General features: G+C 50.4%; 1 long non-coding RNA gene across 1 annotated transcript in view; it reads right to left on the bottom strand.

Annotated features, from left to right (window-relative positions):
• Positions 1-24,482, bottom strand: part of LOC123392463 — a 36,508-nt gene extending 12,026 nt beyond the window's left edge. The window contains exons 1-2 of the long non-coding RNA XR_006607180.1: positions 24,362-24,482; positions 11,348-11,582 (exon numbers count right to left, since the gene is read on the bottom strand). This is a non-coding gene — a long non-coding RNA (uncharacterized LOC123392463). The remainder of the gene's footprint in view (positions 1-11,347; positions 11,583-24,361) is intronic.
• Positions 24,483-27,700: the final 3,218 nt, after the last annotated feature.

The raw sequence follows: 27,700 nt of genomic DNA, 5'->3' as shown, positions 1-27,700 counted from the left end.
CAGGATGAAGCCTCATGAGACAGCACGTGACCCACTCTCTCACCCTCGGTCAAGAGACTGGTAGTGTTCCACATGACGGTTGTTTTGCCAGTCTGGGCCCCAGGGTGATAATGACAATCACACAGACTGACCCAAGAGGGACTTGCTGTGTCACTGGGGATACCTGAGGGGTGCTCATTACCACAGCATAACTTGGCTAATCCTAATACCTGTGGGGCCTGTTGTTCCCATTTCACAGTGAGGACACAGTATCAATGTCATGGAGAAGACTGGAGATGACAGCGGTCTATGGCACAGTAAGCCCTTAGGACACACCAGCTGTGAGACACACAGACATAGGCTTGGACACAAACATGCACACAGCCCACGGCTCCAGGGTACAGCTCTGGGGAGGTCCAGTCTCCGTGGAAGGCAGACCACGGTCTCCAGGAGCACATTTCTGCTGCTCTTCCACAGACCAGAGCTTGGAAGTCAGCCTCCTCAGCAAATGCCAGCCCTTCGCTTGGCTGTTCCTGTTCGTCTGGCCATTAACCTTGACTCATTAGCGATTGCTCCTGGCTGGCATGTGAGCTGGCAGCCATAGATTTTCTTTCCTTCTGGCCTAAATTTCTGGCTATCAGTGGGCGAGTATCTGTCACCCCCAGCTCCCCTGCATCTGGCAGAGGCTGGAAGCGCTGGGAGGCTGAGGAGTGTGGTGACAGCCCGGAAGGGAGGTGCTCCCCCATGCCTCTCCAGGCCCATGCCCTCTGATCACCTACATCATGTCCCCATTATCCCCGACTGATAAAGGGTAACATGACTGAGCAATTTAGCTGTACAGTGCTCCCCAGTTTAGAAGGAAAACATTTTCCTCCTCATACTCTACACTTGCTGGCCACGGGGCACAATCCCAGGCTGATATTGCTGTCCCCACCACCTCACAATTTTAATAACAACAATGGCAATAATAATAGCTAACCATTTGAGTGTTTATTCTGTGCCAGGCCTAAGCTAAGCGCTTTACGTGCATTATTCCATTTTATCCTCCCAACAAGTATACGAGAAAGGGGTTAGGGGCTATCATCATCACCTTAGAGATGAAGAAACTGAGGCAGAGAGAGACTGCAACAGAACTAAAAAGACACAGCTAGAAAATGGATGGAAGCCAGGATTCAAAGCCACGTCCATCTGGCTCCAGAACTTCATTGCCCTAACAGTAATGAGTACAAAGGGTTGTGAGGCAGAGACGGGAAAGCTGGTATCTCATTTATTCCTCATGACAGCCTTGTAAGGCGGGTCTTCTCATTTTATGTTGCAAACGAGGTTGCTGAAGACCAGAGACATACAGATTGTGTATAAGGTCACACAGGAGGCAAGGGGGCGAGAAGTCATTCCCCAGCACACATGTAATGAAGCCTCCTCTGTACAGAAAGTCACCAGCCATGGCCAGTGGAAATAGGCTCGAAGTGCAGGACACCACAGACCAGTAACAGACTTAATGGGGACATAAGCAGAGTTTGAGGGAAGCACAGAGGACAGGGAATCAAGGAAGGCTTCCTGGTTGAGACTGTATTTGAGTAAAGACAAAAAAGAAGAAAATCCCAGAATAATGGTAGGAAGACTAAGTGTTATTATCCTAGAGACCCAAGGTATGGGGGCGCCATGATAAGCTCTCCTTGAATTTCTCCTTTCTTTCAGTCAGGAGACTCAGGCCACTGTGATGTAGGGGGAGGAATTTTGGTCACTCTGATTCCCTATTTTCAGACCACTGAGAGGACAGCCAGGCTGAGTGTGGTGGTCATGGTGGCCTGTGAGCCCTCAGGGGGCATACCTATAGAGCCCTAGACAAAATTTCCAGCCACATCTAATTTCCCCACTGCATCCAAACCTGTCTTCTTGCAATTGTAATTCCAGCTCCATTTATTTTATGCTCACCTGTCCCCATCTGGAAGGAAATTGAATGAGAGTAAGAAGGGAATAAAATAATAGGAACTTTTTAGTCTGGAGCAGTCATCAAATGCTCTCTTTGCCCATCAGACTGGTATTTAAATGGAGGAAGGGTCTGGGGTGGGCAGAGGGCATTGTTAACAACCGCCTCGGTGTGGCAGCAGGAGACAGGAATAATAGACTTAGAGAATGTTTTCCAGATTGTGCTGAAGTGATAAAAAACAACGGGTCCCAAAATGGAAGTCATGGCACACAGAACCTCTCCATGGATCGTGCAGGCGGCAGCAGGAACTCTGCCCTGCTCCTTTTCGAACAGACTGAATTAATTCGGGGACCGTGCGAGGCTTGGACTCCCATTTCGATTACAGACAGACCTAGTTTTTGCAGAACTCATTAACTAGCAGGTCTGTGGGGACCTGGGCTTCCAGGCCTTGCTGGACAGGCCCCAGGAGCTGGCTTCTGAGGAATCCAGGCGCCCGGAGCGTGGGCAAGGCCTGTGCTGTGAGCTGAGCCTTGGAGGGAAGCGCTCTCACTGTTCCTGTGCGTCTGAAGGAGGTCAGTGCATGGAGGAGGCAAAAGAAACCCAAGCAGCATGCTTCCTACCAGCACTCCAGGCTGTGACGACTGAGAGACTCTGCCTGTGGGGGAGTGAGACTCTGGCTGAACTAGAATTCTGACTCTCCTGTAAGAGGTCATCCTTGGTGACAAAACGCATTTTGTCACTGAGCAGCAGGAGGGCACTGAAACCAAAATGGAGACATGTGGATGTGTTCAAATACTACCTGGTTCTCAAGGTTCAGCTCCAGGGCCCCTCCTCCAAGAAGCCTTCTCAGATAATCCACCTGGTCAGGATCCCCTCTCTCTGTTTCTGTTCCTATCCAAGACACTCAGCCCTTCATTCCCTGTGTAGCAGGTATTTCTGTGCATTTCAGACCTCCCAGCACAGACTCCCCAGCATGGGCTCCTTTGAACCTTCCTATTCTTAAATTCAGCTTATAAGCTTATAGTATGTTCCATGTCTGCTTATAGAACACATGAATGTGTAAATGAATGAAAAGTGGCTACAGGCAAAATAATAATAATAATAATAACAACCCCAAAAAACAAACAAACAAACAAAAAACAGTATTTCATGTAAACCTGCCCCAACAGCTTCATGCTAAGAGACGAATGAAGATAATCCAGGTGAGTGGCAAAACACCAACACGTTCTAGGCAGGGCTAGAAGCACAGACAAGCAGGCTCTTCATGGAAGTAGCAAAGCCTAATAGTTAACCCAGACTCCAGGGCCAGGGGTTTCATTTACTTCCTACCTATGAATTCCACTGCTCTGGACTTTGGCTAACTCATCTATCTCCTTTGTGCCTCAGCTGCCCATCTGTAAAATGCGGGTGATAAAACAGTACTGACACACCTCATAGGACTGTGATGCGTAAGGTGCCTGGAGTGGTGCTTAGCATAGAGTGATGAGCCCCACTCTTCTCACCCACTCAAGGGCTGTCTTTTCCGAGTCTCATCCTCCTCCCATCACACACAACTCACCGCAGCAACTGGACTGTGCTGAGTCAGTGGGGACCCCTGGCGGCCAAGATGTGGAACCGTCTGACCCTCCTAGTTAACCCCAGCAAGAATACTGAATGTATGGAGCTCTCCCTTCTCCTCGCCTCTCACTGTTAGCAACTCTGTTTACACCACCTTGGGTGCCTGCTCACACATGAACATGCTTCCTCTCTAACTTACTTTTTTTAATTAAACATCTTTCTTTCTCTGTTACCTTTTGCTCTCTCCATCCTACCCTGTAAACATGTTCCACCTGAGAGCTCCAAGTGTGTGCTAGCTAATAAGCTTCATAGTAATGCTTGCTGTGCTGTCCACTATGGTAGCCACTAACCACAGTGACTATTCACATTTAAATTTAAATTCATTACAATTAAATCAATTTTAAAATTCAGTTCCTCTCCTACACTACCTACACTTCAAGTGTCCCATCCCCTACATGTGGCTGTGGGCTACTACGCAGGATACAGAACATTTCCGTCATTTGCAGAAAGTTCTGTGTTTATAGAGCACTGGTCTACATTCCTCTAGATGGGAGAGAAACATAATTTCAACTTCTAAAAGGAACAGACAAAAGAAAGCACTACTTGTTTCCTTTCATAGATAGACCTATATATATCTGTATATACTTTGTATAAGAATGTTATCTAAATCTCTAGCAATCTATCTACAGAGAGAGACAAAAATGTTTTCATGCATTATAACCTTGAATTTATTTTAAAGGATTTGGTATTTGGAAGTCTGTTAGAACTTCATGAAGGTATCTGACAATCATCTACCATCTAATTCAACCTGCTTTTTCTCAAACATCAATATTCAAGACAAACAACAGCCTATTTGTTACACAGTTCCACGGACTTGGAATTTTGTTCACTTACTAATGAGTCAGTGACACTGTGAGTTCAGCTGCCCTCCAGCCCCTGAAGAGCTGTGTGACTCTGAATACTTTCTCTCCTGGGCCTCCCGTTCCATGCAGAGCTGCAGAGGATTACTAAGAGTCTCCTTTTAGCTCTAAGAAAAGTTTTGCTCCTGGGTGTTTGCCATCACATGAATGGAGAGAAACTTGTATTAAATGGCCATTAGGGGCCACAATAGTTTATCATCACATAGGCTTTGTGGGCTGGCTTGGGACGGAACAACCATTTACTATCTACTCCTATGGGAATCTGCACTTGGAGGCCCAAACACTGACCAGTCTCCATTGGGATAGTCAGTATGTAGACACCAGCCCCCACCCAGGAGCCTGGGAGAGCGGATACTGACAGTTAAAGGCTTGATCTGCCAGGGAGAAGGAGGAATACCTTCCATCACCCCTTCGTTCAGCAGCAGCATCAAATGTTCTTTAAAAACTGCCTGATTAACTCTAGAGAGAAAAAGTGCCAGGTAGACTGTGTTAGGAAAAGATAACTCTTCCTGCTTTTATTAAGCTATCTGTGGCACGTTACTATCAGTCGCACTGATGGCGGCAGGAAGAGCACCCAACCACCGTGTCCTTTAAGACCTTCCAGGGCTGGGCATGGGAGTCTCTACAACAGCCCAGGAGAGGGATGCTCCTCCTGCTGGAGAAGCCCACAATTTCCTCCGTACCATTTTCTTGGAAAAACAGCTGGAAAGGGGACATTCACCATGTGTGAGGGCCGTGCCCTACTCCCAGCGGACTGGGCAGACTTGTCATGTAAGCTGACACCAGCAGATCCTCTCTTGGAACTTGGGAGTCAGGACAGACACTGGCCAATGAGCCACAGGGGATGGAGTGAGAAGGCCTTGGAGGCTTGAGGGCTAAAGGAACCATTTCAGGGAGGTCTTGATGTGTCATGTGTGAAAAGATGAGAAGAAAGCTAGTCTGCAGAGCCAACAGAATGTAACAGAAGTCCGAGAGATGGCAAAGAAACCAGACATTCTGTGCTAGAGCAGAGAAAGAGGCGGGGGCAAAGTGAAGAGCTAGACCTCTGAGGTCTCTCCATTTACTGGGAGGTCCATACTTTTCATAAATGGAGGCCCTGAGCACCTTCAGTGTCTTCCTAAGTCCCTCTTTTCAGCTGAGCTCCAAGTGGGTCCCTGTTCCTTGCCTCCGAATGATTCTGACCAGGCTCTTGATGTCTTAGAACAGAGCTCAAAGTGACGGGCTGTGTTTGTCTAGAGTGCCTTTTGCCATCCTGCTCCCAGAACTGATTTCTGTAAATACTACATGACGGCCTGCGGGAACTGAAGTGGGGAACTAGACGTGCAGGATTCCGCAGTCGGTTATCAAGCATTTCCTGAGCATCTCCAGTGTGCGAAGCCCTGAGTAAAGGACAGAGTGGACATCCTTTCCGCTCCATTTCCAAACTCCAACCAGCTGTCAGGGCTCTGCTCAGTGCCCCCACTTCCCTGAAACTGTCCCAGAGCTATGCACACACAAGCACACACACACATATGTACACACGGAGCCAGGGTTGAGCTCTTCTGACTCCCATGGGCCTCTAGTTGACCATTCTGCCTGTATTACAGTTCTGCATATTCCAGGCCCATCCCTGACTAGTACGTGAGCTTCCTGAGAGCAGAACTGGGTTTCTCTAGCTCAGCTGCTCAGTGCCCAGCACCAACGAGGTATTAACAAGTTTTAGTGGAGTTATGTGATAAACATTTAGACCATATTTTTGGTCTTCAACATGTCTAACCTCCCAAGGGTGCTCATTCAAAACTATGGACTCAAACGCCAGGTTTCCAGAATGTTCTGGAGTGTGACTGGGCCAAGTCCTCATTTTACAAAAAAAAGAAAGAAAGAAAAGAGAAAGAAAGACAGACAGACAGACAGAAAGAAAGAAAGAAAAAAGGACACCACAGCTAAGAGAAGTAGGTGATGGACAATGTACTTTTACTCACTGCCTTTCCAACAAGTACTCTCACCTTGCTAGAAAGCCATCTTGAGAGCCTCAGTTGTAATAAACACCTTCCCCCTCCCAATATGCCCCTCTCTTTGCAATGTTATTCAGAGCCATGGTGCCCAGGGGAGCATCCCAAATAAAGATGTAAGGAAAAGCCCTAGCCAGCTCTGGGTGGCTCTGGGTGATTTCTGTGGAAATTGCCTGAGTAAGGATTTGGACCAATTTTACCAGCTTGACTCATCTGTTCACTGAAGTGACTGATAGGACATAATCACCTACATATTCAGACCTCTCATATGGGGAATTCAGGTATTTATCCATATGCATTTTCTCATAGTGTTAAACAGCTAGGGAGTGGTTTTAGCCTGACCTCTAGGAAGATGGCTTCTCCACCAGCCCTTCCAGTCTCAGTGGTCTCAATTAAAATATCGCACAGAATGATCAAATGCTCCTCACCCAACAATTATGAAAAACTTTGTCATAACGGGAGCCAGACCAACTACTGATACCTACAGCGTAGGTCACATGTCAACTAAATTCCAGTGTCATGAAAACACTAATGGCGGTTAAGTTTTAGTTCCTCTTTCTAGATCACGGATGTTAAATACGTTTTGTTTATCTTGCCAATGTTCATGGTTTAGTGGTGATTGCTTAGAGCCCGTGTTGAGAAGGATTCAGAGTAAGGTGCTGATGGGTGGCCTGGGTTTCACAGAGCAGAAACTGGGGAAGGTCACTCCAGGCCCAGGGACCGGGCCGGGCCAAGGCTCCAACTACCAGCCCCTGCGCGGGAACAGGTGCACCAAGTACCCTGGGAACGCTTGGCTCCTGACCCAAAAAGAGACCACGAGGCTGGGTATTGGGGTGCGGTCCAAGGAACGACAGCAGGGAAATCTGGAGTGAGAGTGTTCGGCCATGGGAGGCAGGCTTTGAGAGCGGCGGTGGCCCAGAGGCCCTCGTCAGCTATGACTGTAGGGAGCCCTGAGGACAGCGGCTGCAGTGCGGTTCTGCAAGGTCACGGTGACCCCCCTCCTACCAGTGGCTCCCTCTTCACACCCACGGGGGACAAGCCTGTGTCTGTCTCATCAAGGAACTCAATGTTCATTAAGGCTGCGATTCCCAGCCTGGCAGGCAATGCCAGTGTGCTGGTCCCCTAAGCCTTTCACATGTCTATCTCTCTGCCTGCCCCAGAGAATCCGGAGGCCCCCCGACCAACGGAAGCCCCAGGATGTGGTGCTTGTGGCCCAGTCCCCAGAAGGCTCCCGCAGCGGTGGGGGAAGGTGTGTTAAATCTAACCTTTGGCCTGCAGCCCCTCTCTCCTCTTCCTCGTCTCCCACCACTCCCTCACCTGCAGGAGGACGCTCGACTCCAGGATTTGAATAAAATAAAAACTGACAGTGTGGAGCCATGTTCAGGGCTGAGCTACAAAGGATTCACGCAATTATCTTTGTCAGAATTCATTTTGTCAACGCCCCTCTCTTCTTCAGGTTGCATGCTACTAATATCTTTCAAAAGTTTGAGGAGATTGGGAATAAAACGAGGGAAGTGCCAGACACAGCTCCACATGGGAACCAACCGGGCCCAAAGCAGGGCAAGGGCAAAATGTGTGAACCCCGGGCAGGGGGGCGGGGAGGAGCCCTGGTGCTGCAGAAAGTCCCAGATTCACAGCAGGAAGGGACTTTAGAAGCAATTTGTCCCCCCCCCCGCCCCAATATCAATACCACTCCTCAGCCTCCCCAGTTCAGGGACAGGGGCCCATCACTGAGCTCACTGTGGGATTTGGGGGCACAGGCAGCCCCTCGGCATGTTTTCTCAGCTGTTCCCTCAGCATCTGGCCCAGAACAGGCCAGGAAAGGGCAGCCGTGGGTCTGAGAGCCATCATATGTTATCCCAACCGTCCCCCACCCCACATCCTTCACACGTTTGTACACGTGCGTGCACACGCGTGCACACGCTCACGCACACACACACACAAACACACACCCCACCACCACCACCACCAACAGAGAATCTATATGCTGATCAATCCAGCCCTGAAGGGCTCTTGCCCTGCCCTCTGGCCCTGGGGGTCCAGGTCACCAGTGTCAGCTCTGGAGGGCTAATGGGCTCTTGGCCTTCACTCGTACAAGAGCTGAGCCCCTGCTCTCCCGCCACCCGCCTCCGTACCCAGGATTCTTCGTCTCAGCTCCTTGCAACTCCACCCTTTGAGCTGCTCACACTAAAATCCTGGGAATCACCCTTGCTTCCTCTCTCTCTTTCAAACCCCACATCAAATCTGTCAGCAAACCAAATCGGCTCTGCTTCCAGGATCTGTCCAGAACTGGACCCTTGTCACATCATCACCCTGTCTGGGCCACCTCCGTCTTCACCTGCTCTCCCTGTTTCTTCACTGACCTGCGGTTTCTTCTCCACACAGCGGCCTGAGTGAGGCTTCAATGGCACGCGTCTGGTTCCCTTCTCAAGCCCTCCAGTGTCTCCCTGTGCCACTCAGAGTCACGGTGGGATCGCACGTTGGTCGACACGGCTTGGTGCCCAGACTCCACTCAGGAATGTTGGCTCATTTCCCCCAGGAGAGGGGCATGTCTCTGCCCCTGGTAGGACAGGGAGAACTTGGGAGAAAGGACGCGGGAGGGAGGACAGCCTGGCCGAGGGGAGGGTGGGACCGAGGGTGTGGAATTGAAGGCCTGGGTGTGGAAGAGGGGCAATTCAAAAGGGATAGAGTTTTGGGAAACAGTGAGACAGATTCCTGGGAGAGTCAGTGCGTCCAGCAGATGAAGACATTGGACTTCTACCCTGTGGACAATGGCAGAACCCCTAAAGATCTCTGGACTAAGGGCTCATGTGGTCACAAATGCCCCATTTCACAGGTTGTCAGGGCAGTCATCCACAGATGGAGGAAAGAGCCCAGAAGAACCATCAGAAGTCAGTCTGCCAGTTGTGGGAAAAGAACAGTAATCTGGCTGTCCAGAGAGCTGGGCCCCAGTCCCAGTGTCACCACTAATCACACAAGTGATGTTCAGTAATACCAAACCGCATTTCCTCCTGCTCGGCCCAGTGGTACCTGTCATTGAATCCCAGAATCACAGAGCTACCAGGGACCCCAGAGGTCATCGAGCCCAGGTTTCCAAAGTCCAGCCTGGGAAATCAATTTACTGAGCTGAGAGTGTTTTTAAAATGAAATCAAAAAGAAGGGACGAGGTCAAAGTGCACTGCTTGTAGTAAAGGTAAAATTGCTTTATGAAACTTTTGTTTTGAGGGTGTGTGTGTGTGTTGGTTGAAAATATAAATCCATTTCTGTGGGTCACAGTAATGAATGTTTCAAAGTCACTGATCAAGTCCACTCTCTCTGCACTGTGCAAACTGCCTTTACGCATTCTCAATAAAATGCACGGTCACTCCTGTTCATCTCTGGGCATAGGATGCCGACCCTCCCCACACCGAAACCCCTTCCACTGTGGACTGCTCTGTGCACTGGAAGCACTTCCTCATGCCGAGCTCAGAGTTGCCTCTTGTCCTCCTGCCCACCGGTCTTCCCCCAGCTCTCTGACAAGCCTCCCCAAATAAACCCAACCCAGCTTCAGGTAACAGCATCGAAAGAACTGAAGACAACTTTGCAGGCCTCTTGACCGGGTTCTTTCCAAGCATTAAGCTCATCTGTTTCTTGCGTCCGCCCAGCACTTCTTCTCTGGGCAGCAAGACACGGGAGCTCATCCCCTGTCCACGGCCACCAAGGGGTATCCTTCTTAATTCATGGCCTTGTCACAAACTAAGGTCCTTAAAAATGACACATGGGCTCTCTGGATGGTCCTCAAAGACCAAAAGGCAGAATGGAGCTAGCAAGGAGCAGCAAGAGGGCTGAAGAAAGCTTTCTGAAAAATTCATTTAGGGAACTTCTCCATCCTCAGTTTAAAGCAGAGAGAAGGAGAAGAAAGAGTAATGAAGATCAACACACAAGAAGTTCACGTGGGGATTAGGGTACTGGGCATGCACAAAGATTTGAGGGTTGACTGGAGAGATGTAAAGGAAGGGAAAGGGGGAAGGGGAGAAAGGGGAGGACAGGATTCCTCTCCAGTGTCTCCCCTTCCCACACAGCTCTCCAGGTCCCGTCAACCATCTCTCTCCCAGGGTGTCACCAATCTGGCCCTTTATCTCCCACAAGAAACCTCATGACAGACAGTCTTGCAAAGAGAGAGTTAAAGTGCTCAAAGGGAAGGAGGCTTCCCATGAGCACCGGAACTTCCCAGTTGAGCAGAGAGAACACAAGGTCACACTCCAGAAAACCCAAAGAGCCAAGGAGAAAGCCCAGGAGACCATAAGCCCTGCACCCAGCCCTTAGGAGGCAGCCCAGAGCCAGTGAAAGAGTTTCGCACCAAAACAAAAAGTACTATGAACAAAAAATAGGTGATAAACTTCAATAACTCAGCATTTCATGCTGTCAAATTGCAGGTCATTGAAGAAGCATTTAGAGTCTCAGAGGCCTGTGATGGGAGACAGTCTGGTAAAGCTCGTTGGACTTAACACTGATGGCAGACAGGGCTGGGTACAGACCAAAGTGAGAAAAAGGAAAGAAGCTAAATGGGAGACAGAAGAGAGGGACAGGAAATAGAAAGGGGTAACAGGAGGGCCAGGCACCTGGAAAGGGGCCTCAGCCGGCTCCCCTCCCGCAGGAGCGGCGGAGGCCCACGGGGCCCACACAGGCTGCTAACAGCCTGCTCTGGCAGTTGATAACCCTCATTAAACAGAACTTCACAAATGGCTTAATTTGAATTTCCAATACTTGATAGATTTCAAACCCAGGACAATTATCTCTGATGTAAAGGATCAATAAATAGTTTCCTGGGCTGAATCCCCCCAAAACGGGGACACTTCCAACAGAGTTGCTGGGATTAAAACGCCTTCAAATGCCGAATAAACACTGACTTATCTCTTTTTAAAGAACTTTTCTGTAAGGCAAAGGTTAGCTTTATAAGGAAAGGCTGGATGAAAATTAATCTAACTTACCGTGACCTCCTCGGGCTGGGTGTGAATTACATTTCCACATGGCCTGTGAAGATCTTTCATGTCTCTCGCTCCATTAGTTGGTGTACTTAGCAAAGGTCGGGTAATGAGCGGACGTACTTTCTAGCCCAGAACATGATCCTACTGCACGGCCCCTGCCTGCCTTCCTGGCGTGTCTCTGCTGGAGGTCACCGGGGTGCGTGGGAGCCATTTCTGCAATGCCTCATCCTGAAGGTTCCTGAGAACGAACGATGGACATTACCATCGTCACCACAGCTCCGGGATGGCAGAGGTCTCGCGTGGTTCACCATGCTCTGGGGCCGAGAGAATTTAACAGAAGTCCTCTAGTTTCTTATACTCACAAGGGGAAATTCACGTGTACCTTTCAGGGAACTGCTCCATTTCCAGTGAAACTGCTAACAGTCAAAAGATGGAGGAGGAGAGCGACCGGGAGGAGGAGGAATGGGCAAGGGAAGCGAAGGTGATGGAAGGACTTCATATCCCCCCAAACCCAGAGTGTTTTGTCTTTTGGTTTCATCCATGGGAGCTTCATATTCACACAGGCCCCTGAGCTTCTCTGTTCACTTTGTTCTTTTCCCTTCAGAGCAGGATCGGGATTCGGTCCTTTCAGAAGATGGCCAAAGAGCCAAAAGGAAGCTTGCATTGGATAACAATAATACACACTCATATTCCTTCTGCAGGAGCTGGATCTCCCTGTTCTGGAAACACAGATGAACTGGGTCTGACCTTTCCCCCAAGGAGTTTAAAATCTAAAATTACACAGTAACAGGGGCGCCTGGAAGGCTCAGTCAGTTAAGCATCTGACTTCAGCTCTGGTCATGATCACGGGGTCCTGGGATGGGCCCACATTGGGCTCCCTGCTCAGGGGGGAGCCTGCTTCTCCCTCTGCCCCTCCCCCACTCATGCTCTGTCTGTTTCTCTCAAATAAATAAAATCCAAGAGAAAAAATTAAGGACTAACAGATGTGTCCATCATTGACTGGCACACATGGGCACTAGAGATGTCTCCCCCACATGAGCCTCTTGAAAGAAGACACCGCCAGGTTCTGTGGGCCAGATAAGAATGTTCAACCCGGTTATAAAATGAAATTCAACCTTTTCTCTTTCTTTTCGCCCTCCTCCTTTCTCCATTGCTTGCTATGTTGTGAGGCATCTGACCACCTATCGGGCTATGTTTTCTCTAGCCCTTACCCTACTACCATTTTGGAAGTAGTACATCGTACTCTCGGTCGTTTAGTATTAACCCTTTAAATATTAGAGCATTTGTTTAACTTTACACTTTGCAAACAGCCTAGAGGGAGCTCCTATCTTTATCCTCCTCCCTCACATTCTCCACACTGCAGACTTCTTTGTCTACAGTGGAAGCCTGTTTTCCAATGTGAAAAAGGTGTAATAGTTGTGTCCGAGTTGATAGCCGGTGGAGGAGTAAGGTGTGCTGGGAACTCAGAGGGCTGTGGGGAGAGACAACAGGAGGGAGTTGCTGGGTCCCAGGCCAGGACACCAGAGCCAGTCACAGACAGCTCTCCAAGAGTGGATGATGGCAAGAACCCAAGCATGATGTTGGGTGGGTGATGGCAAGAACCCAAGCATGGCCCCAGGGCCAGGGGGCTTTGCCAACAGCCATCCACTCTTAGTGAGTGAGGAACTTCAGGCCACCTGCTCCCCAAACACTGGCCACCAACAGCCCAGGGACCAAGCAAGGGGGGTGTCTTTGGCTGACTCGCTGTGGGGCTCCCCTTGGAGGACACCTCTCCACATGCCCTAGGGCCCCAAGCAGGTAGTGAGGAGGGGCTCCCATGCTTTTTGACATGAAAACTAGCAACCCAGAGCACCCCAGGCTGGGACAGCATGAGAGTTATCCCTGCTATACCCACTCATAGTCCCCAGCTTTCTGTTTTCCTTCCACTCTTTGCCTTTCCATTTAACTGGGCCAAGAATCACTCCAGTGACAAATCATCCCAAGGGCAACAGAAACTGAGATGAGACCTAAAATTGGAACAAAGTCAGAACTGAGCCGGTAGCCTTGGCAGGTCCTCAAAGCCCAGAAAGCCCTTCAGAGGATCTACCCACAGTTCCCCCCACCTCACCAGCCTGTCCACTTACATTTGTCATTCTTCTGGAACCAGCTAGCCAAATGAATACAGAATATTTTTCATTCCCTACTCAAGACCCAGAGTGATCTTTTAAGAATGTAAAGCAGGTCTTGTCCTTCCCCTATATAAAGCCCCTTGATGGCTCCCCATGGCCCCTTACCATAAAGTCCAAATTCCTTATGGTGCCTCACTGCCTCACAGTGATCTGGCCACTGGCTGCTTTTCTAGCCTGATGCCTGACTCTGGTGCTGTTGTTCCCTTTCCAGCCCAGCCCAGCCGGGCCCAGCCCACAGTCCTTGGCTCTCAGGAACCACGGGCCTCATTGCGGGCTCTCATCCGGAACACCCCCTCTCCTCTTGCCCTGGTTCACTCCTGGCTTGTTTCTTCTCGTCCTTCACATTTCAACTTAAAAGTCGCCTCTCTCTGCCAGCACCCACGGACGTGAGGCACCACCGCCCACATGTTTTCTTTCCCCGGGGCCATTTCCGACTCTTTGCAGCCCTTCCCCCAGTGGGGATTGCTTAGCCATGGGCTGGTTTTCTTTATTGTCCACACCCCACAAAACTGTGCGTTCCACTGAAAAGGACCCTGCCTTGCTCACCGCCGTTTCCCCACCTTGAACACTGCCAGGCTACCTACCGGCTACTCAATAATTACTTGTTAAATGAATGAACTGACTTAAATTAAATAAGCACTTCTTGAGCATTCCAAGGTGGTGGGGAAGAACAAGTGAGATAACGCAATGCGAATATGAATAGCGATCACCATCAGTGTCATGGCTATGTCTCCCCCAGATGACCACGCAGACCTCAGCATGGGCCTTTGTCAGGAGTTAGTTCCAGGGCGATCTGGACAACAGCAACCATCTAAAAGGTTTCACCACACTTTGCACAACAAGGATCATTTACAGTCCGATCATTTGAATTCATTTCTTGACTTTGGTTTCATCTGTTTTTGTCAAGCAAGCAAATATATATTGATATTTGCAAAGAGCTTCGTGCATGTGGTGCCCACTAAAATGTGGTTGCATTTTCCATAGTAATTGTCTCTAGAAGCTCATTCCCAGCTGCGCTGGCTCATTTAGCTAATTTGCAGTAAGTGCGATATGGATCCAAGCAGCAAGGGAGGAGCACATTAGCCTGGTCCACAGAAGGGGGATGACTTCGGCTGCATGGTCACTTCACAGACTTGGCTGATGTCTAAAAGTCACACTGAGATGGTCTGAAAATCAACCCTGTGCCCTGATCTCGCCCCCAACCACCACCACCCGTATTTGCACAGGCAGTGGCATCTGAGCTGCCCATAAGGAGAGCCGCGATGTAATGATAACATTTCAAGGAGGCCTTATCACTCCTAAGAAAGAGCCTGTGCCACTCATTCTTTTTATTCACTCATAACGGACAATGTCCTCTAAAAAATTTTAATTCTCAATGCTCGCCAAGATGCATTAAAATATGCTGTTACATATGCCTATAAATGTCCAGAAATAAGGGATTGGTTCCCAGAATCGGCTACTGTACATCCTTTCAAAGAATACTCTTCAGTCACGGAAAAGCATGTGTGATTTAGGAGGTGGGGGATAAGGAGGAAGCAGCTTTCAAAACAGTGTGGACAATATGTACAACACCATCCCAGTGCGTTTAAAACTAAATTTGCATACATACATAGAAAAATTACTGGGTTGATCAAAGAGGTGGTGGGTGCCCAGGGAAATGTATTATTCTCTATCCTGTCTGTATATGAAATATTTCACAATTTTAAAAATGGAAGAAAAAAGAAGATGCTATCTTTTGGCATCTTTTCGATGCCAAAATATCAATAGCGGATGCAGGATCCCAGGCTGTTTTTATTTCCTTCTGTCTATATTTTTTCAAATGTTCTTTTCTTTTTTTTTTTTAAGGAGGCTCCAGGTCCCACATGGAGCCCAGCATGGGGCTTGATCTCACCATCCTGAGATCAAGACCCAAGCTGAGATCAAGAGTCGTCCATGTCACCACTTCACCAGGCACCACTATTTTCCAAATTTTCTTAAATACACTTGAATTCTTAGGATCCAAAAAGAAAAGCAATAAAACTTCCTTTACAAACGAAGCAAGTGTTGGGCATAGTGCCCATTGGTCAGCGCTTCCATGTTGAGGGTCGGGGAAGGTGTGATGGGGGAGAGAGCCAGCTGGGGAAAGAAAACAGCACACCAGGAAGGAGGGATGCTTGGAGGCAGGGAAACACCTTGTCTGGAAAAGGTGATGAATCCTTGTGTTTGGCTGGTTAGAGCCTGTGAAGGGTAAATCTGACTAGAAGGGTCAAGAGGACCCAGAATCAGATGACTGGGAGCCGTAAAATGGGGTTGGGGACGGCCGTGAGGGGCGTGGTGTGTAGGGGTGCTGGAACGATCTCTGCAGGCTGGAGCCACATGACAAACATGGCATCCAGCCAAGAGGCTGGAACACAGCCAGGTCGGAAACTAGTGGGCCAAGCCCAAGGCAGTGGGAGCTGCTGGGTCACCCACGATATGTCTCCGAAGGCCCAGCACAGGCTCTCTGGGGGCGGCGTTTAAGAACTCCAGCTGAGGGGTCAGACTGCCTGGTTTGATCCTGGTTTCACCACTCACAAGCTGTGTGATTATAAGCAAGGACAGAACCATTCTGTCCCTCAGTGTCTTCATCTGTACAGTGGGGATAATAACATTATCAGAGAGCTGCTGAGAGGCCGCATCAACAGATCTGAAGCATTTGGCAGCAGGGACTCACGGAAAGTAACTGTGTGGTCAGCCAGCAGTGCTTCCTCTGGCCTGAAGCCCACCCAGGGTGCCCAGTGCCGCAGGGGGGCCTGTTGCCTGCAGGACCACCGAATCAGCGAGGGGCACCAGCCAGGGCACAGTGTAAGCTCCGTCTCTTATCCTCCCCACAAAAGCTGTCCAAGAGTTAAGATGTCGACAAAGTAAAGATTAGAAGAGACTAGAAGGATGTCATCGAAAGTATCAGTGATCCAGTCTCTAGTCCCAGTTTTGGCCTTAACTCCCAGATCAGAAGTCAGTGGGAAGATCATTGTGCTGGGACAAAATTCCTAGGTCCCTGACTGATGATAGTGCCCTCGCAGGCCCGGGGCCCATCTGTTCCCATGCCGCCTGCAGCCTGTGGCTGGGAGGTTATCAGGGAGCCATTTCCCTCATCTAAATCGGCTTTTAACGACACCTGTCCAGGGGCCGAGGTCCATCTGCTCATTAGGAAATAAACAAGAACTCCAGTTTCCCACTGCACAAACTTTGCACCCACCTGTCCCTAGTGCAACCTGTAAGTGGCTTCTTTAAAAGTCAAAGTTGGAGGCAGAGCTGCCTTTGGTCTGAGCGGACAGGGGAGGCTGGAGGGAGGAGCCATCTCCCCAGCATCCCTACCTCCTTTCCTATTTTCAGACCCTCAGAAGTGATAAACAGGCTCATTCCAAGGCAAAGGAAATGCACAATCAATCCATGCCTTTAAGGGCTGGGCTACAATTTAAGGAGAGGAGGAGAGAAGATAAATAAAAAGGCCTATTTTCGAGAGAGCCATTTAAGCTCAGAGAGAGGCCGTAATAATGTGCTTACCAGCTCTGCTTAAATTCGTCCCTGGCTCTCTCAAAATTGCCCTGAGATAATCAAAAGGAAGCGAAGAGGAACAACAGACTCCAGATCGGAAGAGGATGTGGTAATTAGCACCCGATGCCTGGACCCCGCTGCCAGGCGGAGCAGTTGGTCACCGTGGGGCCTCCTGCTGTCTTCCGCAGCAGAAGACACACTTGGGCTCTTCGTATCTCGCCCTGAAGTTGGAAAGCACAGAACTGCCACGTCCATGACTGTATTTCTAAAATCATCTCTCAAAGAGATAAATGACTTCCTCCACCCGGCATTGTCCAACCTGGGTCTGGGAATAGATAAATTCATTTACTCGGGAGCTAGATCTCCATTTTTCTCCCAGTGCCATCTATAATCCCATCTCTTCCACGGTTTGAGACACTAAGGGTGATGAATGTGCTCCCGTCGTGGGGCGAGAGCGGAGATCCTCACTGGGAGGACTGAGCAGCCGATCTGAGAGCCAGGCCCACGTGAAAACCTCTTCTCGGGGCCGGCTGAGTTCTGGAAGCCACCACACAGATGGGCCCTCTGGAACAAATGGCACCAGGTTCCAGGTAGGGGTTTTTTTGTCCCCACATCAGACCTGTCTACCTGGGCCTGGACAGGCCGAAGGCTGCCCCACAGAACAGCAAGGCCCCTTGCGTATCCCCCGCAGCAGGAGACAAGGACAGGCTGGGTTCAGAGGAAGGAAGGATGGCAGCCTGGTCCCCACCAGCCCGTCTGAACCTGGCTCCTACAAGCAGCCTAGAATTGGGCCTTGAGAAAGATTCTCTATTGCCAGTAATTCCTTCTGGGGATCTTAACAAAGCCAGACCACAAAAATTACCCTCTTCTGTCTCTTCACTATCTCTTCCAGGGCCATAAGTCAAGGTCATCCCCACAAGCCATAGTCTCCTCATCCATAAAAAGGGGATCTGAATTCCTAACCTGCAAGGAGTCGGGGAGGCCACGCACAGGCACCGGTAAGATGTACAGGTTATTATTATTCTGTCCTAACCAATCAGAATGCAGCAGGACACCTGGCCTGGTATGTCTCAGCCCCCACTGCATGAAGGTATCACTGAGGAGCCGTAATAAAATAAATCATAAGTAAAACACGAGGCCCAGCCCCCAACCTGGACCAATCATATCCCACCTCTGCAGAGGAGCTGGCGTGCAGCCGGGCCTGAGGAGCTGTGGTCCAGTCTGCTCCCTCACCCACTCCTTCCCTCAGGCCCTGGGGTCAGCTCCTCTTCAGGTTCCAAATGATCAAACGTGCTTGCTGGCTCAGGGACAGCCCTGCAGTGGTCCTCTCAAGAGGCAAAGGAGTGATGCCGCACGGGTTAAGACATCAGGAGGGGCACTGGCTGATGACAGGGAAGCAGGTGTTTACCGAGGCTGTTTGAGTGCTGGGTATGGGTTGACTCTCAGTCCCCACCATGACCCTTGAAGTGGCACTGGCAGGAAGGCAATGCGACCACCGGGAGCACTGAGGCTTAGAGGATCCCACGTGGCAGAAGAGGATTCTGCCTCTGGCCTGGTCACGGGCACATTCCTCACTCTACCTCTCTGTGCCCCAGGTCCTGACTCGGTGGAGGAGGGGGCCCCAGGAGGCCCCTCCCCAGTTCTGAAGTCACTCTGGTGTAGTATGAAGGACGTGTGCTTGGCTGACAGCCCCATGTGCACTCACACCAGTGCCCGGGCTCTGGCTTTCAAGCCGGTGATGGCAGAATGAGGCGATCTCCCAGGGTGGTGGCATGCAGGGCAAGAGGCCTGATGCCCAGGTCCGTGGTCTTAATGACTGTAGGACACGGGCTCTTCGCCACTGGTCCCTCACACACGCCCCACTGAACATTGCGCGTGGGGTTGTATGTAGACAGGGGAGCTGTCCAAGGGCACTCGCCAGTTACTGATAGAGCTCAGGATCCCAGGAGGCAGGCCTGGAAGTACAGAACTTCTTAAAAGAAGGACACTGCAGGAGCTTTGGCCAAGGGCAGGTTTTTCTCAAATAAATAAGCCTCCTGTCCAGTTTGGTTTTGGACTTTGGGCCTCAGTTCAGCCTCACGGTTACGGGGTGGATACAGTGGCATGACACACAATGTCTTTTCTAGTTCCTTCCAGTTGGCCTTCCTGTGCCAGAGAGCCAAGACAACCCAAAACCACATTTCCCAGATGTCCCCATAGCTGAGGGTCCAGATGTGATTCAGATGCACCTGAGCAGTGCCTGCAGCAAGGGAAGCTGAGGCGGGGCCATCATATGTCAAGAAGCACACCCGGGCACCACTGCTTTACAGCTGTGGGTCTAGCACATTCCCCCACTCCTCTGACTCTGGGAGAGGTGGGGCTCCTCTGGCAGGCCAGTTCTGCAGTGTTATTCTGGGAGTCATTTCTGGAGACCCTGCCAAAGGTCTACTCCTCTCACCCTCCAAACAAACAATAAGTACCTAGTTCCCTGTCCTAAATCCCTTTCTTCTTAAGTGCCTAAAGTCATTCTGTTATCTGCAACTAAACGTGCACTCCGTCCAGCTTCGCCGGCCTCCGCAGCAGGACCCACATGAATAAGGGGGAGGTAGTACTGCCCTGAACCAGGGACCCGAAATGGTGAGCTCTGCCTCCAGCCTGCAGGGGGCGCTTGGGTGAAACATTTGCTTAATTGGAGCCTCAGTCTCCACATCTAGAAAGGGAGGACCATAGGGCAGCCCACCCCCATTGGGCTTTCAGCAAATGCTGGTCCTTCAGAAGCTTACTCTAGCCAAGGTGAGGAGCTCTTACTAGGGAAACAGAGGCTAGACAGTGTCTCGGTTGTCCTGACAGATGATTCTGAAGTATAGTAGGACACAGAGAAGCGACAATTTGTGGGGGGCAGCAATGGGAGTGGGGAGTCAGGAGAGCATCCAGAGAGAGAGTCAGCATTGATGGGCTGGGGACAGGGAAGGGGGCAGTTAGAGCTGAAGAAGCATTTGAGCAGAGATACAAACATGTGAAAGGGTCTTGGGAGTTTGGGGAACAGTAAAGTGTACGCAGAGGGGAGAACCAGATGGGAAAGAATTCTCAGGAGGACAGGGCCAGCCCCTCTGGGGCCACGGGGGCACCAGCTAACCATCCACACCTGCTGCCATCCCACCTCCTGCCCCGTCACAACCTACTCAGGGTTTCGACATCCACAGCCAACCTGTCAGGTAGGAGGCCAGTCATGTTCGTCCCATTCTATAGATGAGGGAGCTGAGGCTCAGAGGCAAGAAGCCCACACAGGGAGTTTGGGGTGGGGGATGTGGGGGGGAGGGCGGTTCCCTGCCTTTGAGTCTGGCTCTTCTGCACCGCGACCCCCATCAGTGAGGGGATGACCTGCTCATGGAGCAACCGCAAGCTGCTGCTCTCAGCTGCGTGCCCGAAACCTGGTTTGGGGCTGAAGAAGGGCCTTGGGCTTCTGCCAACAAAGACAGAAAGGCCTAGAGCGAGGGTAGCATGGGGCTTAGCCCGCCCCACAACCCCAGAGTCCTCCCAGTTCTCTTGGTTTTAAGGAAAAAAGACACGGCCTGATCCCAATCTGATCCCAGTTCTGGGAAAGGCGCATCACCTCACCGAGGCTCAGCTGGCTCATCAGTAAAATGGGGAAGATAAGCCCCAGTTACCCTCAGGGTTTGAGGAGAAACACATGTGATAAAGGATCTAAAGGCCTCTGGTCATCTCTAGACCCAGCTGTCCGGGATCTTCACTTGAGGAATGGGGATTCCACACACTCACCTTGCCCCTTGTTTCCTGTCTCTAACTGGTACCCCTGTCCTCTCTACCTGTCTCCCCGATATCTCCCCACCCTAGTCTTTGTCCTGGCGGGTGGCGGGGGGCTGGCCCAAAATGGGGGTAAAGGCCTTCAGCAGTGACACTCCTTCCTGTTCTCTGGGCAGTGGAGTCCGAAATCCCCACAGCCTGGGTTTGGCTGTGACCCTGCAGGGCCGGGGGCTCACCCTTTTGTTCTGGGCATCTTCACACTGTGGAGCTGCTGCAGCCATCCCACTGCCAGTCCTGGGAGGAGTTCCATCCCATTAACTCCTCCACTGTCACCATGGCAACACAGGCTCCCAACGCTTCCAAAGATAGGAGATAGAGGAGTGTCCACGCCAGGGCAGACCTGCACCCCTTCTCCAGACACACCGGCGAGCCAGAGACCTTGACTCATGTCCAGTCAGGACAGCCACACTGCCTGATGCCCCACCCTGTGCCCAGTGCCGCCGACCTCCCAGGAACATCCCCACGCCTCCCAGACAGCCCCGGCTGCCGCGGGTGTTAGTGGATGGCTTTCAGCTTATTTTAGGTAAAGTTTCTTCATGACTCTGTGCATGCCTTTTCCTCCCATAGCTCTGAAATCCAAGCAGGCTCATAGCAGAGCTGGAGTTAGGCACGGTAAGAGTACGCAGCAGCTGTACACTCCCATTTTTTCATGGACTCCCTAGTGTAAACCTCTGTGGTATATATGGTGACTCCTCCCATTTTACAGAAGAAATTGAGATCCAAGGTCACAATGCCATTAAATGAAGACAATATCTGAATTCAGGGATGTTTTTAACTTGTTTTTGACACTTAGGTAGTTCGTGCAATAGGCCCGGCACTGTTCTACGCTGTATGCATATTCACTCTTTTAATCCTCAAAACAATCCTATGGGGTGGGTACCATGAATAGCTCCACCTTGCAGATGAGGGGTCAAGGCCCAGAGTGGTTAAGTAATGTGCCCCGAGTCACACAGAAAAGAGGTAGTCTGGGATTCAAGCCCAGGCACTTTGGCTCCTGAGTTTGTGTCCACCACTACTATACCACGTAGAATGCTTATAATTCTAAGGCTCTTCACTCCCAGCTATACTCCACCCCACCCTCCAGTCAAGAAACTGACCACCTGACCACCTCTAATAGCCACACCTGGCTTCTCTCCCGGAACTGGCCGGTCTCTCCAACAAGCAACTGGCTAGTTTTGAGGATTTTATCTTCCCAACCGTCGTGCATCTTTCTTTTCCAATTTCCCTCACTCTCAAAGTAATCTCACGTTTCCACTCATTGCTCTGGGCCTGAAAAGGCTCCCATTTGGAACTACAGCTGGGAATTGTCTTCCTTTAGAAAGAGCCTTCCAGTACCCTCACAAGGGAAGTCCCCCTTGTCCTCCCACACTCAGCCTGTCTCCAAAGACCATTAATGCAATCACTTAACAAGAGGCCAGCTCTAATAGAAAGGGAGAAAGAGGAGGAGCGGCATTGTTAGCAGTTTGAAGGGGAGAAGAAATCATAAAATCCATCAAACCTATATTTGTCTCATTAAAAGTGTTTCTAATTTATAATGTCCTGGAATGCAGATGCCGCCCAGCTGTGCGGGCCTGGTAGTGCTGCCTGGTGCACACCCCCCACCACCACTCCTGGGCCCCCTCTCCCACCTCGCTGGGACTGCCATCAATTTCTGCTCATCAGCGGCACTTACAGTAAATGGATTCATTTGTGGCAATGGGAGCTGAGAGACAAAGGTGACAATATAATTAAGGTTTTTAATTCTATGCCTGAACAGTTAAGTCCAGAACTCATGATAATTAGCTGGCTGTAATGAAAGATCTTTAATCGTTATTTTCCCTTTGTTTCCTATAATTGTTCATTTTGGCCAACTACATTTGTCCTTTCATTTGAATCTGGTTGCACAGTTTTATGTCATTGCCATTATTCCTATAAAGTCCAAAGAAAATATGTTGTGGAGCAGGTCCTTTACAAAGTCACGTTAAGAGGCCACAGGGGCTCATCCGTGCACAACTGCTGCCTGGGGGACACGGCTCCTTTCTGGAGAAGAGGAAAGCTGGTCAGAAAACCCACAGGCCTGGGGATATGTCTCCATAAAAGCAAGCACTGGCAGGAGAATGAAAACAATGCGCTCTTTACAGCTGAACTGGCCGCATAAGCCTGTGTCTGGAAAGATGAGAATCACCCAAGTTCTGGGCACACATACTGTTTTTTCACATTTTAGCATTCCTATTGTCGGAACGCATCTTACAACTGAGGTGCGTATTTAATGTCATGACCCTCCTTTGCATTTCCTGAACAGTAATGAATGAATTCACAGTGTTGCTTATAACTGATGGTGCCTTAGATTTGAAAAAACATGGTAAGGCATCCGTACAACAAGTATTTACTAAAGATTTACTACACTCTAGGCAGGGTGCTGGGAACACAGCGATGGGGAGAAACCTGAGTAGTCTCTGCTCTTGTAGTCTCCACAGTCTGGAGGACTGTCAAAGCAGCCTCCTGTCCAACCACACCTGGCCACAGGACATTTCTCACTGGCTGCGGACTGTTTGGACCCTGCTTCAACTAAAGATCTGGGAGGCAAATGACTCTCAGAAACCAAAACATCAAAGCAAGAGGTTGGGGGACTTATGGCAAGGAAATGGAGGAGTCCCATCTCACAGCTAACCAGGACTAGAGAATAACCCAGCCAGGAAATTTGGGGGGGCAGTACTGTAACAGGAAAGGAAAACTGGCCTCAGAAAGATGTAAGGAATGCACGTGGGTGTGGGGAGCACCTGGGTGGGAGGCCTGTGTGGCTTGTGACACATTCCACGTCCTTTCTCTCCTCCCTGCACTGCTGATCTGGGTCCGGAAAGTTGCTTTCCCAAAGCCACGTGGCAAATTCCTGTATTTCTGGAGAGGATTAGAGCTAATCTGTGTCTCCTCTGATGCACAGCCCTTCAGCTCAAGGTTCTGAACCTTGTCTTGTCCCAAACTCCCTTTAGTGACCAGTCACAGTGAAGAGGAAAACTAGGCCATCCCCATAAAAATCCTCTTCCTCTTCCCCAGTCCATTCTACACACAAAGTCAGAGTGACTGTTTTAAAAATACATGACCCTTCCCGATAAAAATCTTCAGTGGCTTCCTAGCATCCTTTGGAAAGAATCTAAACAAAACAGCCCAAGTCCCGTCTGACCTGCCCTCCTCTGCCCTCCCCGGGGGCCTGGCTGCTCAGCCCTGGATGTAGCAAGCTCAATTTCAGTTCCAGCACCTTCTCCAACCTCCAACCACCTTTGGCTTACTGAATGGAATCCTTCCAAGGCCAACTCAAATGTGACCTTCAATCTAAATTACGCCCCCATTCATTCTGTTTCTTGTTACGCTTATAATAGTGTGTAATTATAAAGTAAACTGAGAGCTGGTTTACTTCCTTCTTCCATTCATACAGATGGTAAGGTCCCTAAGGGCAGGGTCTGAAGCAGGAATGCCAATACCTAGAACAGAGCTTGGTGCTGAGAGCCAGAAGACACTTTGTTAAACGAAAGAACAACTAAACCAGACTCACAGAACGAATCCTTGAAGGCCTCTGCCCAAATGAAAAGGGCGCAAGGCAATGGAGACTCCCTAGAGAGGGAGGTCTGGCCCCTTCGCACAGGAAAGCAGCAGCCAAGGTCCACGCGGGCCACCGCGGGGGAAGCCAGGTGGAGCCCCGCGCCGCCCCCTGGGAGGGCTCAGTTCCGGGGCGGGCCCTTCTGTAGTGCACCTCCTCATTGGCCACCCACCGGGAAGTTCCACCTCCGCACTCTTTTTTTTTTTTTTTTTTTTTTTTAAAGATTTTATTTATTTATTTGACAGAGAGAGATCACAAGTAGGCAGAGAGGCAGGCAGAGAGAGAGAGAGAGGAGGAAACAGGCTCCCTGCTGAGCAGAGAGCCCAATGCGGGACTCGATCCCAGGACCCTGAGATCATGACCTGAGCCGAAGGCAGCGGCTCAACCCACTGAGCCACCCAGGCGCCCCCCACCACCGCACTCTTGACTGGGCTGCGCCCACCTGGGAGCCCTGGGCAGGCACCCTTGGGGTCGCTGGGAGGGGAGCTACTTACCCCAGCCCAGAGTCCAGGGAAGACCATAGGTGCTGCTCAGGCAACCTTGCAGACCCCAGTTGCCAGGCTGGCCCTGGCTTCCTGCTCTCACCTCTTTTTTTTTTTTTTTTTTTTTGAAGATTTTATTTATTTATTTGACAGACAGATCACAAGTAGGCAGAGAGACGGAGGCAGAGAGAGAGAAGGAAGCAGGCTCCCCGCTGAGCAGAGAGCCCGATGGGGGGTTCAATCCCAAGACCCTGGGATCATGACCTGAGCCGAAGGCAGAGGCTTTAACCCACTGAGCCATCCAGGCGCCCCCTGCTCTCACCTCCTAAGCACAGGAATATTCACTCCTGCCTGAAGGGCACGTTCACACATTAATTCAATCAACAAGTGATGAGCACATAAAGTAATCATTGTGGGAAGGAAAGCAAGCTGAGCCCCACCGAGGAGGTGGCATTTGAGTGAATGGTTCTGGTCAGAGAAACATCGAGTCTCCCCCAAACTTGTTCTCCCCTTTTCTGTCAGTGGCATCTCTGGCCTCTGAGTTTTCTTGACCAGAAATGCGAGTCCCCAGCACTTCGTGTTGACCCTATTCTCCTGTCCCTCTCATGCCAGTCTGTTCCTTGCTCACATTCAGGCCATCCCTTTCTGATCTTGACACTTGTCCCCTTCTAATTCATCCTCACCTGTCACTGCCAGATTGGCCTTCCAGAAACACACACTTCAGACCACATCACTCCTGCTTAAAGAACTGCAGTGGCTACCAAGTACTCTGAGAACAAATCCCATTATTCATAGAATAATAATCAGTGTCCTCCACAATTTTGCTCTAACAAACCACTCCCAATCTTATTTCCCATGACAATATTTTGCACCCAACATCCTAACCAAGTGGTAAAATCACAGCATTTTACTGCCTCTGTACGTCAGCTCATGCTAATCCCTTATCTGGAATGCCTCTCCACCCTTTGTGTCTAAAGCCCGTAGCACCTGCTCCATAACTACACACACACACACACACACACACACACACACACACGCACGCATCTGTCATCATGGTTCTATTTCACTCTCTGAAGGCCCACAGGACTTTACCTGGTCTTCCCTTAGCCTCCTAACAGACAACACGCTGCCTGAGGACAAGAGCTCTGTCTGATCCGTATGGCTTTCTGTGGCAGTGGATGGGAGGGAGTGACCTGTGAGTGTTAGGACCAGACTCCAAATCCCAACTCTGCCACCTGTGAGCTGTGTGACCTTGAACTATTTAATCCTTGTGTGCCTCAGTTTCCCCATCTGTAAAATGGGGATTGACTGGGCTGATTATATACATATATATATACATACATACACACACACACACACACATATACATGCATATATATATAACATACTTAAATAGGGCTTGATTCATCCTGCTAACGATTATTATGGGAATAACTAATTGTGGGTAGACAGATGAGGCAGATAGATTCAGCAGAGGCAAGTTCCAGTTTAGATCTCAGGGAGGACATCAAGGTGGACCCCAGGTCATTCCTCCTGCCCCAGGTTTCCCCTCCTGGGTAACAGGACCCAGGTGGAGACTAGGGGCAGCTGAATATGCTCCTCCTCTCCAAGAATTTGAAGAGATACAGCTCCTCTACACACAAGCTAGCACCGCCTCCAGCCTGGCATTGAACCCTGTTTCTCAATCTTCCAGGTTACCTAAGCCCCAAGGTTGCACAAGCAGCTGGGAGTCAGGCAGCACCCTCAGCTCTCAGGTCCCCACCCTCTGGGTGCTGGCCTGCCACAAAGTGACATCAAGGGACTCTGTGATCCCCACAGAGGAACCCAGACCTCCCTCCTGCCTCCAGAGGAAACTTGGGCAAGTGTCATTGTCTCCCTACACCTCTGCTTCTCCTTTTTGTAGAATGGGAGTGCACAGCAGCCTTGCCTCCCTCCCCACGCAGTTGCTGGGGAAGGACTGGGGAACTGAACATTGAGGGAAAGAGGGGACCAGCCCCTGACGCTGAAGATCCTGCTCTGGAAGACAGAATGGGAGGAACTGCAGAGGGAGAGACAGCCCTGCAGCATCCCCCCTGCTCAGAAACCCCAGTCACCCCGGACTATCTGCCTGCCAGTACTCAGCCAGCCAACCCGTCACTTTGCAACCTCTGAATTGCTTGCTAAGCACCTACTATGTGCTGGCCAAAACAGATAGAAAAAGGCGACAAAGGTCTTGGGAGTGACCAGTAACTGTGCTAAACACTTCCCAGAGAGCTTACTGAAGCCCATAACTGCTGTTAGAGCTGCATCACTATCACCCCCACTTCAGATAACAAAGAGAACAACATTACCCCTCTGAGGTCACACAGTTTCTAGCTGGAGGACTGAGATCAAAATCCAGGTCAGGGTCACCTGGGTGGCTTGGCATGTTAAGCATTGACCTTTGGCTCAGGTCATAACCCCAGAATCCTGGGATGGAGCCCAGCGTCAGGCTCCCTGCTCAGCAAGGAGTCTGTTTCTCCCCCTCCTTCTGCCTTTGTGGACAGTATCCCTTCCACATGCCATGTATGTCCTTTCTCCACTGTCATCGTGCCTGGCTGCCCCCTCTAGGTGGCCCCCGGGGGCCCCCATCTTCGCATGTACCACACCCCTTTATGATTTGCTGACCTGTCCCTACCCCACATGCCTCCACAGAAGCAGAGACCAGCTTATCCACCACTGTATCCACAGGGCTAGGACAGGGCTCAACAGATCAAGAAACACTTGTGAGAAGAATAAATTAATGAAGATGGTGAGGAGCTGGACAGCCCAAAGGCAGGAGCACCCCACCAAG

Source organism: Mustela putorius, unplaced genomic scaffold (genome assembly GCF_011764305.1).
Source record: "Mustela putorius furo isolate JIRA1106 unplaced genomic scaffold, ASM1176430v1.1 tig00000580_pilon_pilon_pilon, whole genome shotgun sequence".
Classification (NCBI taxonomy): domain Eukaryota; kingdom Metazoa; phylum Chordata; class Mammalia; order Carnivora; family Mustelidae; genus Mustela; species Mustela putorius.
Note: the sequence above shows the minus strand (reverse complement) of the source record. Positions and strands in the feature narration are given on the sequence as shown.